General features: G+C 43.7%; 1 long non-coding RNA gene across 1 annotated transcript; it reads right to left on the bottom strand.

Moving 5' to 3' along the window:
- Positions 1-458: 458 nt before the first annotated feature.
- LOC121675451 lies at positions 459-15,163 on the bottom strand. The gene is made up of 3 exons (XR_006020076.1): positions 14,530-15,163; positions 1,446-2,545; positions 459-954 (listed from the first exon to the last, which is right to left on the bottom strand). It is a non-coding gene; the product is annotated as an uncharacterized LOC121675451 (long non-coding RNA).
- Positions 15,164-20,776: the final 5,613 nt, after the last annotated feature.

Raw genomic sequence — 20,776 nt, 5'->3', positions numbered from 1 at the left:
TTCCAAGATGATGCTACTAGATGCTGTGCTTAGCATCAAGGGGACAAATCTTTTCTCAAAAGACAAATCTTAAAGTGATTCCAATTGCACTGCAAGAGGAATAAAAGCCAAAGAACCAATTTCTCATTTTACTGCGCATCCTGTTTAGAAAAAAAAATACTTTGAGGAAACAGTTACTACACAGTTAACTCCTGTGCCTCACCCTGGTGTGCATTCGCAATTCTAGAGGAAGAAGCTAGTTCAAATAAGGGTGGCTTTGTTCCACTCGGAAAGACTTTCCTTTGGCACTCTCTAGATGTAAATATGTCAAATTCCAGTGGATAATCCTTTCCTGTCAAGACTGCTTAGGTTGGGGTTGGGATGGAATCCTAGAGTTATGAGTAAGGATGGAAAACATAACAAGTGGAGAAAGAATCAGGGTTACCTTAAAACTTTTGAATTTTTTTATTGCTCTGACTTTCAAAGTTCTGATAATTTTTTCTTTTTCCCTTGTAACTCCCTTTTCACCAAACTTCTCAACTGTATATACATAGCAGGGGGATACAGAATATTATGCTTAGATTTTAATTGATTTACAAGTAAAAATTTAAGTCACAAACAAAACCAAACCTTAAGATGAGAGCTACTGAAGAGCTACTTGTTTAGAGAGAGCACTGCAGGTGACACGATCTAAACATAGGAATTGACATCCTTGTCAGTGGCAGGTAAAACCAAAACTTTGCAGTTCCCAGAGTGTGTTTGAATAGTTCACACTTCGGTGTCACTCAGGCCAAAAATCCTTACTGACAAGTAGTTCCCTGCCCTGGAAACTCAAAATGCTCTTCCAAGGGAGTGAGATCCAAGCTGCAAGGTGGCATGCCTGTGAACCGGAGACCTGGGAAGGGCAGCAGACTACCTCTAGTCTGCTCAGCCTGGGAAGCTTTTCTTGGACAGCCTCTGCTGAGTGTGCGAAGTCTGTAAATTGAAACACTATGGTCAAAAGAAAATTTCCACCCAGATGGGAAACTTATACAGAGTGACAAGGGACCTGATCCAGATCCCACTCAAGTCAGTAGCTACACGCCCCTTTTCTTTCCCTACAATATCAAGGCCAAAGCACTTCACCCAAAGTCACATAGATAATGTGTAATATACCCAATAATTTCCAACACCTCAAGTTCAAAAAATCCTCTCCTTTCCCCTGAGTGCATCAGAGTTGCTTACCAGAATACCTAATAGCTAACAAATCTTCCCATCCTGAGCGAGGCTTTCCTTTTTCAAGATCCTTTCTCAGGGTCTGGACACAGCAGCATAAGAACATTATCAGAGGAGGTAGTATTGGCTCATATGGTTTATGGATTAAAAAAATATGGTTTGTGGTGTTGGGGAAGCAGGCTGAGCCTCAGGGTGTGTTTATTAGCTATTTCTGTTCAAAAGATTAACAAGGTAGATAGCCCAGTGCTCACCATTAGGCTTTTCACTGAGGGACAGCCCTCTCCATGCTGTTGTTTCCAGCTGCTTGAAGTTTCAGGCAGAGCAGCTACCTGGTACATGTTCAGCTGATGCCTTCAGAGATGCCATCACAGCCCTCAGAGCTGGAAACAAAAGGGACATTGATCTGAATGTGTGCCCTGAGTGAATGAAGCTGTTGTTATTCCTGTATCATGCGTATAACACCAGTGTCCAGAGGTTTGAACAGGTGCTGGATGAGAAAATTTATGTAGGCACCTGTCAGCCGGAATGCTCTGGGCACCAAACCACTCTCCCAAGGGCATATTTTTTAGGATTAAATGTGGGCTTCAAGCACCCCATTCTGATAATTTTTGCCTCATCCCCATACCAGATTTTTAACATCATACATTCACATCTGAAGATGGTATTGGTCTTAGCACATCCATTGAGGATTCCACATTCTTAGGGTGGTTGGAAAAAACCTCTCGGTTCTGGCTGATGTGTTTAGCATTTAAAAATAAGATATGCAACAAAAAGAGCAGCTTTTCCATTCAGAAAGAAGATATTTGTATTGCTAAAAATAGCCCTACTAAGCTTTTGTGACCTTGAGATTGATAGAAGGATAATTAAGGTTTGCCAGAGTCTGAATCCTTACATATAATTAACTGAGGTGATAATAACCTCTTAGAGTCATGCAAAATACCTCTGTAGTTGAATGCATTCAGTGATCAAACTGCATTACAGCATCCCAAAAGAATGTCACAGCCTCCCAGTGACTGCAGTTTGGGGACACTACTGGAAAAAGCCCTGTACCTCCTCCCTAAGTCACTGTGGTTTTAAAGCCACAGCAGCTGTAGAGACAGCAGGCTGACTTCTCATGGCCTCCTTTGGGTTCAGAAGAACCTCTTTGATTAAGTCAGGCTGGGAGACATTGTAGATCTTTCAGAGTGTATTATCACACAAGCACATTTGGGTTAGCCGGTAACAACATGGGGAAAAACTTAGCTGTGGAGCTGTAGGAAGTGAGGGTGCAGGCTACAGTTCTCCTTTGTGTCCCTGCTCCTTCCATCCACTGTATGGACACCAGACCCCCTGCCCAAAGGAGCTGATCAACCTAAGAACAGAGAAGGACAGAGATGAGGTGTGCCAAAGCAGTGAGGCACACAGCAGAGACAGCCACCAGCCCACGTGGCTGGTGGCAACCACAGCACCCATGACATTTTTATAATCCTAACTTTCAGGTGTTTCTGCATCCTCTCCTGTCTCTTGTAGGATCACATCTTTCATGTGATATGGTCCAAGGCGTACGGACATAGATAGATCCTCCTCTGTTGATTTCTATGGTCATTGGAGTAGTGTGTGTGGGACAGGGAGAGGGGTAGGTGAAGAAGTACCAATTAGAATAGATACCTGCTGCTTTCCAGCCTTCAGCCCCATGATATATTTCCCAGTGTTTGGGGAGCTTTCTTAGCTTATAAACCTTCCCAAGGCAAAGAATCTTCTATTTCTTCTCTCCATTCTTTTAGTATGGGTAAGGAATACTCATAATGAAGCTGGCAATAGATAGTGGTGTTATTTGTTGCATATAACCCTTAAAAATAGTTTTTGGTTCAGGTCAAGGAGTAAGATCAAGGACTTTAAGCATTGTGACCAGAAGTGCTGGTAGCTCCATAAATGCAAGACAGAAATCACATGTTTGGACTGCATAGAGTTAGTGTATTTTCACCAAGGTCCACAGGAACCGCCAAGGGTAGGGTGAGGGGTTGCATTCTCATCTGGTTCAGGGGATCACTACTCACATGTAATCTTGCTGTTGTTGTGGATCATCTGCAAGTACTTTTGGCAGAGAATTACATGTCTCACATGACATCTTAGGGACCTGCCCCTTGCAGCACACGTGCTGACTCTCCGCTTATTGTGGCTCATGAGCCAGGTCTGCCCCAAACCTCAAACAGTTGGAGTAAAGGCTGAATCTATCCAAGAGCCTTACTACTTTGTCCTTTGTTCAGATCCTAATTTGCTTTCACTTGCCTTCACAAAGCTCTGCAGTTTCCTCAGGTTTAATACTTCACATTCATTAGAACTGGTATGATTTACTACTTTACCTATAAAATTAATTAAACAGAGCTTCTGTTTCAAATGGTTGCACAGAGCTAAATCCCTGTTTATAAAAGTATGTGAACTATAAAAAGAAGCACATCTATTAAAAAGAGGGTTTGGAGTGCTGTTTATTGTTCCTTTCAATTTTTTTTCATGTAACCTTAACAAAAAGTTCTCCTGCTCCTGAAGAGCAATGAAATAAATCTAAGTTCTTACAGACTTCGCAGCACAACCCACATTCAAGGACTAGGTGTGCTTTCTTTCACAGGCAGAAGAGAACTGAGAAAGGATGTACTGTAGCAAGTGAAGTTCAGTGTTAGCACTTTTGCCTGAACTATTTAGAGGCAGCCCTGATTTCGACATTTCCTGGACAAAATCTGGAGATAAATTTATATTGGGATGATGGCTGAGTCTAGAGATCAGCACTTGATTCCTGCAGAAAGGAATCAAGAGCACAACATGGAAATGTCCATCCCCAGGTGAATCCTGCTCACCTCAGTACTGCTGCCTGCAAAAGGGAAGAGAGTTTTGGAGGGTGCAGCTGTACTGTAACTTGAGTGTGAGCCCAAATTTCCTTTATACCTAAACCATTTGAGCAAAAGCCTGTGCTTGGGAGTGGGATTAACTACAGATTTGGGCAGAGGAACCTAGAGGAGCTCTTTCCCTCTCTCCCAGTTTGCATCCAGAAAGCAGAAGCAGGGAATTACTATGGGTTTATACAGGCAAAGAGAAGCTTGAGGGGTCCGGCTAGCAGCTAAGTCTCCCAGCATCAAGACAAAACTCCTAGCCAAAGTGCTGACTCCCAATTCAAAGTGCTTAGGTCCCTCTGAAGTTTGTACTGAGTAAAGATAAACACATCCTGAAGTGATTTCTTAATACCACAGGGACGGGCTTGACACAGGGACCAGGTCTGAGAGAGGAGTTCTTCACTACAAATGAAAAAATCTAGTCACTGGGTGATTTATTAGTCTCTCTTCAATGATACTTTTGTTTTAAGAGGGCTTCAGTTACCCTCTGCTGACTGGAATTTTTCATTTTTGTTGGAGAAGTATTGCTCCTTGACTTGAAAAATTACTTCCAGTGAGCAATAAATGCTGTGGGCCTCATCCTGTGGCTTTGGGCATGACAGCTCACCACCGGTCACTTTGCCACGGGATCCTTGCCATTCTTTCTCTGTTTTCTTTTTCTTGCCTTATGCTTTACACATGTTTGTAATTAACTCTTCTTTTTTTTTCTTTTCTTTTTTTTTTTTAAGTTGCCTTGTTACATCCCCCTCTGTTCCAGGCTGTCAGCTACGGGTTTCCCTGTATTTAAATCCCAGACATTCCTCATCAATGTGCTTGCTGAAATGCTTTTACTGCTGGAAGAAATCCTTTTTTCACATTGTTTCCAGTACATGTGGTAGAGTGAGTCCTTACACTTAAAGAAAATTCCCTCCGGGGAAAGATCCAAAGTGCAGTGAAAGGCTCAAGACCACCAATTAACCTGCTTTCAAAAATAACAGCAACATTTTAGGGGTAGCTGAAATTCTTCTAGTACATTTTGATCTTATTTGCACATTTCTGACAATGGAACCTCTGTCTGGCTGTATTTTTGAGTCTCCTGTGCAGTTATCAAGGAAAAGGCTGGATGTTTTGGCAGATTTCTAATGTAGGTTCTATCAGTAAGCTTTTTAAAAACAACTGTTTCCTTTAATATGAGTCCTGGTCTTGTGGAGAATCTTAATATTGCTCTGCTTTATAAAAACCCTTGGTGTAGGGATCTGTGGGGTCTGTTTGTTCTTGCCCTGCCATCTCCTGCTCCTCTCAGTAGGCACATTTGGCAAAAAAAAAAAAGCTGTATTTCAAGGCAGTTCAACTCCACTTACTCTTTTCAAAGTCGAAATGAAACCATTTTAAAGTAGGGTTTTTACTTAACAAAGCAACTCCTGCATACTTACAAAGAAGAAGAAAACAGCACATTGTTACGATGCTGTTATTGTGTAAGGATGTTAAATGTCTGTGAGTAAGCAGCTGTGTGGGACACCTTCCCAGGGCACTTGGGTACAGCAGGGTGCAGAGCTTCACCGCTGCCTGCTCATCCTCCTGCACTGCCTTTGCAGCAGATGGCAAAGGAAAACTGTGACACCCTTAGGACAAGGTGTATTGCCGAGACCCCTAATTCTGCAGTTTATTTTGTTGAAATCAGAGCCCTCTCTCATCACTGACAGTGTAAATGTACTTTAAAGGTAAAACAATTCCATAATAAGTCAAGAACTATTGCTGAAGATGTTGGGTAGAACAGGTCTGGCAGTGCCTGTCTTTGGGCTAAACATGTTGGTTAACTGCCTCTTGCTTCTCAAATGCCACAGTGTTCTCAAAGTGGGGCAGAATTTCCTATTTGCTGCCCTAGCAATACATAGGGAAACCAGCTTCTGTTGACCAAGCTTTCTGTATAAACATGTACAAATCTTGCCAAGTACAGTTATCTTTCTAGCTGATTTGCCTGTAGAGATTTGGACAGATCTTCAACACTTTGATAATATCTTCTGACAATGCCTGCAATTCTCCTGATTTTTCTGAATATTCCCTTATATCCTTGTACAGGATAACGAGAGTTGTGCCTGGGGATCCTTCCACAGCATCCAGCTCAGCTACTGCAATAGCAATGAGCAGTACTCACTCCTGTGGGAGTAAACTTGCCTCTTGCTTCATGCAAGATTTAGGCTCCAGCTTTCTGCTGAGCCTTCTTCAAAGGCGGCCAGGAAGAGCAAGGTTGCCAAACCTCACTCCAACCCTAATGGGATTCAGTCATCCAATTCCTCACAGCAGCTGTGAAATCCCACTCTCAGCTCCATATCTTGTTCTTTGCATAATGTTCACACCCCCATGCTGCAGTCTGGCTAGCCAGTCCCTAGGCAGCAACTTGTCTTTGGTTGTCTTAAAGGGCTGCAGTTTAGGTTGATGTGCCCAAAGGAAACATAGGAAACAGATTAAAGAAGGAAATCAAGAGAAAATCAGATAACAACACTCATCCTCATTACCCTGAAAGAAATGAGACATAGAGAACAGAAAGAAACGAGATGCAGAGAACGGAAGGAGCAGCCACCAACTAAATAGGTCAGGTTGCCAGCATGAGGCTATTTAGACAGAGATAGCAGGAATGGTGATCAGATATGCAAAGCTTTTGAGATGTAGATTTAAATTCCCCTGGTCAATGGCTCCAGATGTTCTCTAATGTAGCAGGGCACAATTTTTTCCAAAGTAATCCTGATTTCTCCTCCAGGTTTCACTGACCATAAACTTTTCATGAGTACCCTTAACATGAAGCACAGAAGTCTTCAAACTAACACCTGTTGCATCTATTTTTATCAGCTGTGGGACTGATCAGTTCTACAGGGGATTCAAGAATAAAACGTATTTAGTAACCACAAAGGTTTTCTATTAACTTTATGTTTCTTTTCCTTTCAAAACTTGGGACTATATAGCCTATATGTGCCACCTGCTGCTGTTCCTGTTTGACATAAACCTCTCTTTGTTTTGCTCCTTTAAACTCGGTGCCAAGATTCTGCTCATGCTTGTGCCCTTGTAGATCCAAAATAACTCCCTGGGTACTAATGGTGCAATTCCAGGTTCTGTCTAGGGTAACTGAGAATAGGAGCTGGCCTTTGTCGATTCAAATTTACCCTTGATGCAACTTCATTGAGGGTGAAGGAGCTGCCACGAGGGTATTTTGGCCTCACTGCCCCGTGACACTGAGTGTTTCCTGCAGGCAGCAAATGGAGTGCTGCCCAGCCAAACGTGGTGAGTGCAGCAGGTCACATACCTCTCATAAAGCTCTGGAGCTAAACTGGGTCAGTGGAGGCACAACAGTCCATACCAGCTACAGAGGGACTTGTGTTGTTTACGTGAAGCAAGAAAAACATGTGCGAACGCATCCATCCAAATCCGTAACTGGAACTGACAGAGGCGAGGGGAGTTCCCCGCTCCACTCTCTCATCAGATATCCTCGGTAATAACCCCTGACAGAGAAAGCCTCTTCCTGGGCAGCTGCGGATTTAATTTTGGTCTTTGTCCAGCCCAAGCAGCTCAGATCTCTAAAGGAGTGGATTTTCTATACAATAGAGGTGGGATGCACCGAAGCGTGAGGAGGAGGCGGGATACCAGGTGTCTATGAATGAGCTAACCAGGAGCCTGAAATGCCTCTGTAGCCCTCCCCTGCCCCTTGTTCTGCCCTTGGACTGTAACACGGAGCAGCACAATGAATCAGTATTAGCCCTGGTGCAGCTGCGAGAGGTCAGGCCCTGCACTTTTGTACCAGCATCTTTAATTTAGGCTCCTCAGGGACTAATTTTTAAACTGAGAAGAGGGCTAATGCTCGAGCTATCAGGGGAAATTACATCAGTTGGTGAGAGAACAGGCTTTTAGGAAAGACAGCTTGTACTTTAACCTCTCCTGCCACACCCTCGGTGTGATGCTTAGGTAGCCTTTTCTGCCTCGGTCTCTTTTAAGTGGCCTGTATAAAGTCAACAATGCAGATCTGTTCACCTATTCTTCCACTGATCTTCAGAAATGCGAAAGTTAAAAAACTTAAAGGAATTGCTTTTGGTGGCACTCAGAGCAAAGTTAAGTCCAGAGACACAAAGTCTGACACTAAAAGAGGCAGGGGTAGGTGTGTGCTTTTGCTAACTGCATCATAGGGAGAGTTCAGATTATCTTAATTCTGGTCTACACTCCTGACTGCTAAATATTAAGCCCTTTACTTTGGCTCTGATGCTCTGCAATGCTGCCTGCAACCCGGACTCTACTGTTTCGTACCTAGTTTTACTCACGACTCATGTTTTTAACCGCAAGCTGTTTCTCCAGGAAAAATAAGGTTATCCAGTCAGCCCACAAGGAAGAGAAGGGATGCCTCATGCACATGAAACAGGACCCCTCTGTCTCCAGTCTTTGAGCAATTAACAAGCAGCATTAATGAACTTCTGTGGGGGCAGCCCTTCCTGGCTGGAATGGTGGTGGTTGCGACAGTGGCAGGAGGGAAATTCTGGTGAAGGCAACATGGCGATCATTAGCAACAGGAATGGGATATGCACTGGGCAAAAGCATTCACCCTAAGGAGCAGGTACTGGATGTGGGCACTGAACACCTGGTTGCCTTTTGTTTGAGACTATGCAAGTCTGCAGTACATGTAAAAAAATCAGAGGAACAGCACCTGCAGAAAAAGTGGAGTAGGCTAGGAAAGGAAACAGGCTATGAAAGTTGTAATCCACCATCTGCGCTGAAAAGCAAAAATACAATTTTTTGCCACTTACATAAATTAGTATTATTCCTACCAAAGTGGAATTACACTGGCATAAAAACAAAGAAAAGGGAGATCTCATAAAGAACAGCAGTCCCTGGACTAAATCCATTACTGGTGTAAACAAATGCATTCCACAGACCTCAAAGGATCATGCCTGCTTGTACACACGGCGAATTTGGTTCATTTTCCCCAGAGGCCTTTTTCCATTTTAAGTGTAGTGTGCATGCAGATGGCCAGAGCTGCAATGGGGTGTCCAGCTTTGTACTATAACAGGCAGCTTGACTTCAGCTTGAACATAGTGCTGTGCTCTGCTGTGATTATATTTTTTAAAGTTATATGGGAACAATATTTCAACTCCTCCTGAACTTTGACTTTTAGATCCTCAAGCATCAAGATAAACATAAAAGGGCTTTTAATATTGATGGCTAATGTTGACAGGATCCCTACTATAGCTGTTCAAGCAATGTGAGCTTGCATATGTACATACAGACAGGTATGTAGATATTACCAAACACATTTTTATGTTTACATATATTATATAATATATAAATTTTATATAGTGAAACATATTATATATATGTTTATATATATTCATATATGCATGGATTTGGTGTATCATGGACACACCTGCACAAATGCAAAGAGTTATTAATGATTATAATCCCTCAGAAATTAGACTCTCCCATGTGTTTTGCCTCAATTTATCTATGTGCCCTCAGGATCAATCTAGCCTTCTTTTCAGGAGTGCTGAATAGCCACTGCTCCCGAACACTGGCAGCCATGCATAATCACCTCCTCTGAAAACCACACTGAGTTCTCACAAGCCTGCTTATGATGGGTCCTGGTCTGTTGGTGCCTCTCTTCAAATAAAAATATTCCCATTATTTGTCTGCAGTATCATACTGGAGGACAAGTCCAACAACCATACCACTGGCAGCTGCTGCTTTTGAAATGGAGCTGTGCAAAGCTTCACCTCAGGTCCCTTTCATCTTTGCCTGTCATGCTAAGAAATGTATTTTTGAAAACATATCTCTGTCATTAGGAATGCTGAGTCCTTCTGCTGCTTTTCCAAACAGCGGCACCTCAGACATCGCTGGCTGTGTTGCAAGTTTGCAGGCAGGCAAACAGAACGGCCACTAAGCACCTGCTTTTTTAATTACAGAAGCATTAGCTGGTACAGAAGAAGGTGGCCTTTTATTCCTACTGGGGCTCTTTTCACTTGGGCAGCCCCCATGAAGGGCAGAGATACCTTTGGTCCCTGCCATTCCTCGAGGTAGAAAGGAGCTAATGCTGCTGTGGCACTGCAAAAGGTCAGTGGTGAACACAAGCCTCAGTGTCCTGCTTTTTGGCCAGAAAATGAGTAGGGATCATTGGCTGAGACTTAATGATACCTACAACTGATGAATGCAGCAATTAAAGGAGGACATGATAGCTGAGAGGAGAATTACACATGTGCCTTTCTAAGGGCTAATCACAACAGACACAAAGGTTTTGCTCCTGCATTCAAACCTGCTTAAATCCATTTTACATGGATGTAGCCTGATGGTCTGGTTCCAGGAGCAGTACTTTTAGTCTTTCCACAAGTCGGATTTGTGGGTTCAAAAATAACCTGTGACCAGGACAATGCCAGTGGCTTGGGCTCCTAAGGCAGATGCTTCTTTGCTCCTGACGACCGTGTTGGGAACCAGGTTTTACAAGGGACATCCCAGGCAATCCCTTTGCCTGGAAGTCTCTTTGTAGTGGGGGTGAGCTTGAGCAACCAAGCTGTTACAGGCCTCTCTCCATCATAAGAAGACTCAAGGCAAAGGAACCCTCCTTGAGTAGCAGCCCTGAAGGTAGAGCAGCAACAACTTATGTCGTATGAAAGAGTTTTCACTGATCACTTATCACTGGCAAAGGGCAATTTTACACCAGGAGTCTTTCATGGCACCAGGAATCAGCCTCCATCTTTATTTGTGATCATACACCTTTCATAGCTGTTCGAATCCAATTTATAAATTCACACAATTTTTTTTTTTCAGAAGAAAAGTAAATTCTGCTAAAAAAGACATTACATGATCTTGCTTACCACTGATTCTTAATACCATTTCCCAGTGAAAAAAACTGTTGAAGAGAGACCTGTCTCTCACTCTGTTCCTGTAGCACTCCTAATACATCCCAGTCCTGGTTTTCACAGCTCAAGACATCTGCTCACCCACACAAACACCAGATAAGCATTAAGGTTTTGTCAGTCTTCTCCTGACAGCTTTGAGTGCAAGATACCTGATACTGTCTTCACCCACACTCTGGTCAGCTTCAGTGAGGACAATCTCAATTTACATCCAGGTTTACAGACCAAAAATCATATTTACCACTTACAAGACTGTAAAGGAGTTGGAAAATGTTGCTGTGAGGCACTGCTGAGGCTGCTTTTGCAGACAGGTTTTTCCCAGTGATGCTCAACCACTTGGTGGTGCTACAGAAAGGGTCTGATTCTCTTTCTAAAGCAAAGCAGGTTTCTTCTCTTTCATCAGCAGTAACCAGAGATCACATTAGATAAAGCTGTGGCAAGAAGCACCTTTCTTCCTTTCTCTTTTCTCATTTGAGTATCGTCATTGCAGTGGTCAGGTTGAAATCTTAGAAATCTAGCTATTGTATTTCTCTACAGAATGTGCGTGTAAAGTTACAACCTCAGCCAATTCATTTCCCTCCATTGGACATTTGATCTACATATTTCCAATGGAGCTGAAAACTGGAGGAGAGGTGGTGCCCTGGGAGATTTCACCCATTTAAAAATGAATGTGCCCCACACTACGCTTGCTTTTCTTGATGATCCAGCTCTAATTTTTCTTTTTCTCTGTCACTACCACTGGCAGGAATCAAGCAGATTCAAGAACTCACACCTCAGTGACACAGAGCAGAGGATGTGTGCCACTTGGTGCAAAACCAATGAGATCTGGGCAATGACACCCCTTCATCTCCTTGGAATACCCCAGGCATACTTTTAGGTGCCAGCTTGTACACAGGGATGAAAGGTGAAACCCTTCTATTTTATGAAGCCAGGGCAGAAAGGTGATGAAAACCCTAAGGGAGCAAAGTTATTGAGCTTCATGTCTAGGTCCTAAGGGAGGAGATGTCTTCAACAAGCCTGCTGCATCTGTCCCAACAAGTGAAAGTAGGCTGGGGACTGAGGGAAGGGAACAGAAGGATGAGACAGAAGACTTCAGACAGTATCATGATGAGGGGGCATGCATATGAAGGGAGAAAATTAGTAATTTCCAGCTGTTTTGCAGCAGCATCTGGTTTATTCTAGGCAGCGTAACTGGGGTCATCTTCATAAGCTTCGGTGCTGGCAAAGGCTCCTGTGTGTGGAGCCCTCATGGAGATTAGTACAAGCTAAGGTAAAGTGAGAAGGATTTGGTCTTTCTAAAGCAATGGTAAGTATGCAGAGGTCATGTTGCTCCTCTTATTAAATTTGAGTACTTTTTTCATCTCAGTAACAGACCTTCAAACATGCGCTTTGAAAATAACTGTCCTGTTCCATTAAAAATAAATCTCTTTCTTCCTTATAACACAATTAGTGTCAGCAAAGCATTCTGCAGATCCAGGAAGATTTATTTCTGCATAATTCTTGGGAGGCAAGAAAGAGTATTCTAGTTCTTTAGGAGAGATAAGGAGACACTAGTTTAAAAGTGTTTTTAGGCCCTGGGCCAGATTTTCTGATTGGCCACAGATCATGAACAAGATGGAGGCATCTCCTCAAACCTCTGTGGACTTGCTGGGGAGGGTGGCTTTTTCCTACAGCTAACATTGCCCAAAATGTTGTGTGCTCTGCATTGACACAGGCAAGCTGGTGGCATCAATGTGTTGTCTTGCTTCTCCCTGGGGGGTTGGGACTGTATCTTAAAGTCTGCGTTCTCTTTTTGGGGTTGTTGGACTGTGACTGTCTGTGGTTTCAGTGCAGGCTGGAGAAACCTGGGGGTGGCTGTCACGTGGCACTCAGCTCCAAAGAAAATGACCTGGCAACATAGCAAAAACACATTCTCCCACCCTTAAAGCCCTCCACCCCGGGCCTGACACTCACCCTGCTGTGGGCCCAGCAACGAGGACAGTGCTGGAGTCAGAGGGGCTGTCACTGTCCTCTTGGATGACAGTGCACGAGGAGATGGCATCCTCTGCTCCCCTGTGCCCACTATGGGGATTTTAGAAATTTGCAATTCCCTTTATGCTGCGTGAGAAGCACAAAGGAAACACAGAGAGTCACAAAACCTTCCCTCTCATGATTCCCTAGCCAGCAAAATGAAATCTGCACGCATAATGAGGCTTTGATCAAATTTGTCACTTAGCCAATTTGCTATTGATTTAAAGAGTCCTCTCTGCTAGCAAACAGGCATAACGAATGGGATTTTAAAAAGATCTAATAGAAAATTATATTTGGTTCTTGGGCATCTATACACAAACAGATTCATTTTCCATTTAACTGCTCTTTGTAGTTTGCTGCCTGAGAATTCTGGGTATGTCTTTTTCCTGTGAAAGTCATTTTGGTTTGTTGATACACATCCTAAAGCCATAATACTCTGTTTACATCTTTCTAATCACTTGCCATAAAATTATTATATTGCCATTAACATTTTTTTATTATTTGACCTAATTTTTTCACAAGTCATAGAAAACACTATTTTTTAAAGCCAGGAAATGGCTGCAGACAAATGAAAAGTAAGCAAAATAAAGCTAAAGGAAACTGGCAGTCTCTGTGCTGAATCTGTTTTCTAATTTAGTATTGTTTTGACTTTGACAAATTAATGATCAGTGAAGGAAAAATACAGCCAGTCTTACAGCTATGAATTCCAGTATTTCAGTGGGAATTTAAAGGGAGGCGGGGAGGAGGAGATGATTTCTCCATGTAAGGTTGTATCCCTACCATGGAGCCTGTGACAAGGGTGTGGAGTTGTCCACTATTCCCTAAAACACCTCCAAAAGGGGAAAGCACTGCCTTTTGCCTTTTTAATTCAGTCCTTGCTCCCCTTTGTCTGTGGAGGGCAAGGAGGTTACCACCCAGCCTGCAGCATCTGTGGGCAAAGAGGGAATAGAGAGCCATGTTGTCATCTATTCCCTACAGATTTGTCTCCCAACAGGAGTCAGGTGGCACACAGTCCCCATTTGTCCACTCGATTTGAACTGCATACACACACTGCCAAGGGAAGTGATGCATGTTATCAGTCAAATATAACAAATGCTGCTCTGTCTGATGGGGTACATTGTATATCTATCATAACATGGTTATGTCTTGGGGTCCATTTCTGGTAACTGGGCAGGATTTGCTGTCATTATCCCTGATATCTGCCAGTCAGTGACAGTCTCGGGGAAAGGCTTGTTCAGGTGTATTCAAAGGTATGAACATCTGGTAACTCACTGGTGTCACCTGCAACGTGACTTTTAGCAAAGCATCTTGCACTTAATCTTCTTCACTCTAAAAATTATCTATATTTAAGAAAAACAGAGATACTTATATCTATGTCTTTTTTACTTCCTATATTATTAGAACAGCTTTAACCTTATATTTCCAAGAAGACGGGTTACACATCAAACAGCGTCATGAAAAGAGCGATACAATCTAGACACAGATCCACAGACCTCCACATGAAAACAAAAATCTTGTGCAAAACATACTTTTGGTTTTCTTCATCACAGGCTTCAGTGCAATGAACGCCATACAAAAGCCACAACTAAGGCTAATACCTCTCTCCTTGTAGGATCTACCCAGTGGCTGTGATATCTCCATTCGATCGGACTGGGCAGGAAATCCCAGCGTCCTGGAGGGATGTATCTGCCCCATCTCATCCGTGAGTCATGCAGGATGAAGGGGTCACAATGGCAAAAGTTCACGCTTCCCCATTATGTTCCCACACGAACATCTCCGAGCGAAGGCCCTGAGGCGCACAGCTCCCCGGCACAGCCCCCAGCAGGATGACGCCTGTTCCATCACCACCTCGGCTGCATTTCACTCCCCCCTCTCTGCCCCAGCTGCCTTCCAGTCCCAAACCAACCCATGGCTGCACAGCTCCACCCTTTTCCGCCACAACCCACAAGCACCACTGAACACCAGCTGTGTTTACAGGATAAGGGCCTGTGGTTTCACCCCAAAACCCAGCAAGAAGACACCTCGCTTGCCTGCACTGTTGCACTGGCGAGTTGGGGCTGGAGGAATTGAGAGATGGTGGCTGGGGCTGACCACTCGTGGTGATGGTTTGGAAGAGCTGGTGTGTATAAGCTATGCCGAGAGCAGTCATTCCTGGTGTGGGAGCTGGCGGTGGGCAAAACGGGCTGGGTGCAGATCTGGCTGCCTGCACACAGCCTAACAGGCTGATGGCGGAAAGCGATGCCCTCAGTCAGTCTCTCAAAATAAGGGCAAAAAACCAGAAATGACGGAAGGGACGGAACTGAAGGCAAAGAAGGGAAGCGATGACACGACGAGAGCACGCTGCTGAGTGACTCAGCTACGTTTTAAATGTCTTTTTTTGCAGTTTGCATTGTTGGAATGCGCAACCCACTGACCGTGACCCAACACAATTCTCTCCTCACAGTGTTGCAACTTGTATGAGAGTTTTAATCCTGAAAGGATTAATGTGCAGGGATAGGGAGGGAGCTGGTAATTTGGATTGCATTGCTAATACATTTAATGAAATTAATATAAAGTAACACAGTAAACACACCATCACAGAGTTCTACTGAAAGAACGTCTAAACTGAAGGAGAAATAGGAAAGCAACAGAAGAAGGCATTATGTGTGCTCAATCCTTCTCGAAGCTGTGCAACAGAAAAGATGCTGAGCCTCAACTGCTACATTTCAGTTTTGTCTCCTCTGCAGTTCAGGTTGTTTCATCTCACTTCTCTGGTTTTGAGGGTCCCAGTGTAGCAATAACAGTGGGGAATTTTGAGGAAATGTTGACTGTAGAAAAGCAGATTTTCTATGGATAAAATCATGTGATATAAGCATACAGGTACACAAGTGCGCATGTAAATGAATTTTCAGATCTGGAGATGTAAATTGAGCAGGTGACTGCTATCCTCTGCGCTATGAATATCCCCATAAAACATATCAAGCAGAAGAAGAAATTAACAGTATTACAGGTAAAAATTATAACACATTAATTGTCTAAATTCTTAGTGAAAGCCACAGAAGTAAAAGCTTGAGGCTTGGAAATGGAATTTTAAAGACATTTTACAGACATACAGCTCCTCTCCTATTCAAAGTCTTATAGTCTTATGAAGAACCCCAATTTCAATTCCAGAGTATTCTCCAAAAAGGTATTACAAGTATTCCTCAGTTTCTTCACTGCTCATAAAGCTCTATAATGGGTCTGGGATCCAGACCGAGAGGGCTTAATTTCACTTAAGTCTTTATTTTTCCTATTGCATGGACATCTCAAGATTCCTAGAAGCAATCAAAGAACAAGAGGAGACACGTGAATTTAGATGGAATTTTATAACCTCTGAATCTGGGCCTTGTCAGTGATCATTACTTGACTAAAGTATTGTTTTAATAGTGAACTGACATCTCTGGATGCAGACAAGACACACCTCAAAAGACCACTACTTGTCAAGGCAAGGTTTTTTTATATGGCTCACTACAGAGAAAATCAGCATTACAGTCTTAATCCTGAACTTTCTTGACTCCTGCAATTTTCATAAAGCATGCAATTACAAGGATTGGATGTGATCTGCCAGGGCAGATAATATACAGATACCTGCCCCAGCAACCAGATGGATGCCAGCTGTCTCTGCCAGTACTGCTTTCTAAAGGATAATCTCTATCCTCGAGTGGAACACATTAACATGCTTTCACTTTATCAGACCAAAAAGCTGTCTCTCAGCAGGTACTTAACACAGAAGAGACAGTTCCATTGAGAGAATGTCCTCCAGTTTCGCCTGCCAGCATCTTTCAATGATTTGAAAGTCATGTCATCTTTAGATTTGCAGTCTGGACAGTGCTGAACATTTAAGCTTGGTCCAGCAAATGCATACACCTACACTTAGCTTGATCATCAATCATGAGCAGTCAAAGCAACTCAAATGACTTAAAGAACTATGGTTATGTTTTTCTCCACCTACAGACTATGGAACTCAGCAGAGAGGACTGCAACCTAAGGCAGCAGCATATTAGTATCCAATGGGCACATGTCCATTGCATCCAGGAATCCCTTTAGTACTCATTTCTCCCCTTTCCTCTATCTTACACTGTAGGGAACAGTCAAGGAACATATTCCACCTCTTCAACAGCCCCCTGGAAGCCAATCTCTGTAAGGGTGGTAACAACACTGCTAAACAATTCACAAACACCGGAAAATGCTGAAGAGCAAAAAGTCTCAGTACAGATGACACCGTCTCACCAAGTCAAGTTGCAATATGCATAATCCTTGCACAGAGAGTACCTGGCCTCAGTTGGTAAATTAAGTATTTTAGCACGTATTTTTGAGATCTGGTTTTGTTTTGTTTTTATTTAGCTCAATACATGGAATGAATTAACATCAGCTCTATGAAACTCATGTCTCATTACAGAAGCCGTCAATTTTTTGAAGAGCCCTAAATATTTGACTGAATTCTATTAAGTGAGTGGGCTTTTTTATCCTGGGTGTCTCTATGCCAGATAACAAATAAGTTGCGCTGTTTTGAAAGTTCATGGCGAAATTAATCCTAAAAATGCACTGCATTTTATAATAATTTTTTACTGCTCACATGTTACAATCTTTTAAGATTATTTTCCAACCCACACTGGCTTTAGGAAGGTAAGCCTACTGAAATCAATGGTATTTTGTTGTTACAGTGATTATCTGTATAGTTTAGATTTGGTACAACATATCCTCCAATACTGTTTTGCAAATTAGAGCCTAATCCTATTTCCTTTGAAGCTGGCTAGCAGAAGTCTGATGGTTTCAATGGGAGGATAATTCCTTTTTGTGAATAAAGAAAAGCAGTTACGTAAAATAATACTGTCAGAAATGAAGAATTCCCGAGTGGTGCCTATAAACTCAAAGAACTGAAATTCTCACCAAATGTTTATCTCAGAAACAATGAAACACTACATGTTTTACACGGACTTGCTAAAAATTGAAAGGAAATATCTATGTATGTTGGTGATACATTCAAACATATGTATACTTCTATACTTTTTTCAATTATCATTGCTATTCCATATGAGCACAGAAAGTTTCTTTTGTCCAGTTTTAAATTACATACTTGATTTGCTTAATGGCCACTGGCTTCACATTTAAGAGCATGGAAATTTAAAAGGAAAAGTGGTATTTCTAATGCTACATACTACCTGTGCTTATTCCATTACAAAATTGGCAGTTTTAATTTTGGAGTTTCTGGTATTTTCTTATGCTATCTCTCCAATCACAGTATATAGCAATGATTTATGACATATTTCCTTGGAACTGATGATTTCCATGAAAATGATGATGTATGCTTCCAAGCAGCTAAAAGGGAACACTCTTGGGGATATTAACAATGCTCATGAGTACGACATAATGAAACCTGTTTTCATCACGGGCATTCATGCTTTTCTGCTATTCAAGGGGCATAAAGGACCTGAATACAGGCTATACCGAGTTTCAGCCAGAAGGGAGCTTCCAGACTGTCTGACAACCGTAGCTGGACACTTCCCTGCTGGCCTCTGGGGGGCCCGAGCCAGTCCTGAGCTGCTCCTGCAGCACGGTCAACTGGCACAGGTCAGAACAGGACCCGGGCTACTCTCCTTTTTGGTGGGACTACGGCTTGCACTGGACATGCAAAACCACCAGGCAGTTGTCACTGTCATCTTGACAGACTGCTGCACCCCTGGCACTCTGCAAGACTGAGACTCTGATTTAATCTATTTTAAGTGAAGCTGTGCAGAGGTGAACACATGCCAGGAAAATTTTTCACTTCTCCCGGCAGTCAAGGGCACCCTTCATGTTCCCTGTGTCACCAGCCCCTCTCCTAGGTCCCTCCTGCCTCTTGGTGCTGCTGCATTTCCATCCCTGTGCCAGTCCTCACTTGCAGCAGGTCTGTCCCGCATTCCTTCACATGGATGTCTCTTGAGGCATCCCCTCAAGTGTGAGAAGAGCTACATAAGTGGGTTTCAAACCAGGGGCATGGAAGGCAGCCAGGGCAGTAGCACATGTCCCTCTGTCCCTCTCCAGCACGTTCAGGTAGCCCAGGCATTGCTTTATTCTGTGCCAGCTGGGGGGAATGCAGTAGCACTTCAGAGCATGAAAATAAAACAACAAAAACATCCAAGCTACAAATGTCATTTTACTTCTTACAAAGAGAAGGCCACAGAATTTTTGTCCTTTCCACATTTAAGATAAAGGAAGGGGCTACAGAGGGAAAAAGTGTGCTTTTTTTTTTTTTTTTTTATAGTAACAGAGTGAAGCTTCCCTTACCTTTTCTGCTTTGGAATAGCCACTTTGTGGTGCACTCTGTGAAAGAGATGTTAAGTTTCAGGCTCCCAGGCTTACACCCAATATCAGGCTTCCAAAGATCAAGAAGACAGCACAGGAGATGTTTCTTCTGACTGCTGCAGGATTCTTGCTGTCTTCTTCGACCCTTGTGGCATGGTGCTGGCTCCTGCTGGGAACAGGGTACTGCACTAGGCAGACTTGCCTTGGGCCAGCTGGACACTTTTGCTGATCCTAAAACTAAGGCATAGTAATGTAATTACAGAAAAGCTTCCGTTTTCAAGTTCAAGTCAGAGAAGCTAAGGCTGCAACCTCAGGACAGAGTGTTCACAGTCTCAGGAAAAAACCTTGCAGAAGTCCAGCTTTACACACAGGCCCAGGGAGTCAGAGGAACCAAATAAGAATCCTCACCGAAGCTGGTGCCTGGCTATCACCCCATCACCTTGACACTCCAGAGTTAGTTACCTTTGGCAGACCTGAGCCTTTGTAGGAGCCAGCCAGAGAAACTGTCTGACCACGTGGATCAGCTATGCTAACACTCCCCCAGCGAACCGGAGGGATGGGGCTCTCGACTCCTGAAATTCTGTGCCTTGATATTGCTGTGACCACAAAGTGGAACCCAAGATTTCAAAAAGTCTGTGTGTTATCCTTGCAGAGCAGGCAATCCCAGCTGTAACCTGCCCCTTAAGGTCAGCAGGGAAGAGACGCTGAACCAGGGCTCTCACTTGAAAGTTGTTCTGTTGGTCCAGAAAACTGGCCATAGTGGAGCATGACAGAATGATTCCACCCCATGCACATTTCCCATTTCTGCTACAAGAGACCATCTGCCTTCTCTGGTCATGCACTTGGGGATGGCTTCTTTTCTAAAGAGAACATCCGATTTGTCTTAACCTTGGCAACAATTTGTATGTCTGTATTGGTTTAAGTTTTCAAGCTGTCTTTGTGAAAGAAATACCCCTCACTTTAAAATGAAGAAATCGTAAAACTGATGCATTTTTTGTATTTCAAAGATCCCGAAAGCAGACACGAGGTGTTCCTCAACTCTTGGCGCAGATTTGCAAGTCAACCACAACAGGCTGGGCCCAGGAAGGTTTCTCACCGGCAAAAACCTTCTGGAGCAGGCAAACAGCGCCTGCCCATGCCAAGGACAGGCGGCACCTGGGTGTGCCTGAGTTTTTTCTGCCAGTTCCACCAACATGGAAACCCTACAGGAAACCCTCGCCCGCTTGGTGAATGGGGAAAATTACATGTTTTCTGGAAAAAACTTTCCAGACCTAAATTTGGTGCAGGCTCACTCAAGCCCCTGCCCGCTGTCTCTGCAGGTGCACGCTCCAGACCCAGGGGGCCGGTGCCGGTGCTCCGCCTCGCCTCAGCCCGGCCCCGCGGCGCGCAGGGGCTCAGTCCGGGGCCGCGGCGGCACGGGGCTCGGCCCCGCTGAGGCGCCTTCCCGCGGGCCGGGAGAGCCGCCGCGAAACCCCCACCTACCCGGCGCACAAAGCAGGGCCCGTACCAGCGCGCCCTGCAGCTGCCGCCCCCGCCCGACCC

The sequence above is a fragment of the Corvus kubaryi genome, unplaced genomic scaffold, assembly GCF_017639235.1.
Source record: "Corvus kubaryi isolate FWS band 111438036 unplaced genomic scaffold, C.kubaryi_AGA036_p1.0 74, whole genome shotgun sequence".
Taxonomy (NCBI): Eukaryota; Metazoa; Chordata; class Aves; order Passeriformes; family Corvidae; genus Corvus; species Corvus kubaryi.
The sequence above is the reverse complement of the archived record's forward strand: the minus strand, read 5'-3'. Positions and strand labels throughout refer to the sequence as shown.